We start from the raw sequence: 906 nt of genomic DNA on the forward strand, positions 1-906 counted from the left end.
CACTAGCATCACACATGATCTCAAAGGGGAGATCCCAATTAGGTGGCTGGACAATTGGAGCACTGATGAGTTCACCTTTCAGCTTCTTGAAGGCTTCTAGACACTCCACATCAAAGCTGAAAGTGGCTTCTTTGCACAGCAGCCTGGTCAATGGTCTAGTGATCATGGAGAAGTCCTTTATGAATCTCCTGTAAAACCCAGCATGACCAAGAAAACTTTGGATGTCTGTCTTTGGTGGGGGCAAACCAACCATAACATCGATTTTGGCCTTATCCACCTCAATCCCCTTCTCTGAAATCCTGTGTCCCAGCACAATCCCTTCTTTGACCATGAAGTGACACTCTCCCAGTTCAGCACAAGGTTGGTGTCTTCACATATCTGTAGAACCCTGCATAAATTTGACAAACAAGCAGAAAACGAAGATCCATAGACAGAGAAATCATCCATAAACACCTCCACAACATCCTCAATCAGATCAGAAAAGATCGACATCATGCACCTTTGAAAGGTAGCTGGAGCATTACATAGACCAAATGGCATTCTTCGATATGCGAAGGTACCATAAGGACATGTGATGAAACTGAATATCCATCAAGAAAACAATATAATGGATGATATGCAAGTCTCTCAAGCATCTGATCAATAAATGGAAGTGGAAAATGATCTTTTCTAGACGCAGAGTTCAGTTTGCGATAATCAATACACATCCTATGCCCAGTGACTGTTCTTGTTTGTATCAATTCATCTTTGTCATTTTTAATCACAGTTATACCACCTTTTTTTGGCACAACATGCACAGGAGATACCCATTTAGAATTTGAGATAGGGTAGATAACACCAGCATCTAAGAGTTTAAGAATCTCTTTCTTTACAACATCCTTCAGGTTAGGATTTAACCTTCTTTGA

This window comes from Brassica oleracea, chromosome C7 (assembly GCF_000695525.1).
Source record: "Brassica oleracea var. oleracea cultivar TO1000 chromosome C7, BOL, whole genome shotgun sequence".
Lineage (NCBI taxonomy): Eukaryota > Viridiplantae > Streptophyta > Magnoliopsida > Brassicales > Brassicaceae > Brassica > Brassica oleracea.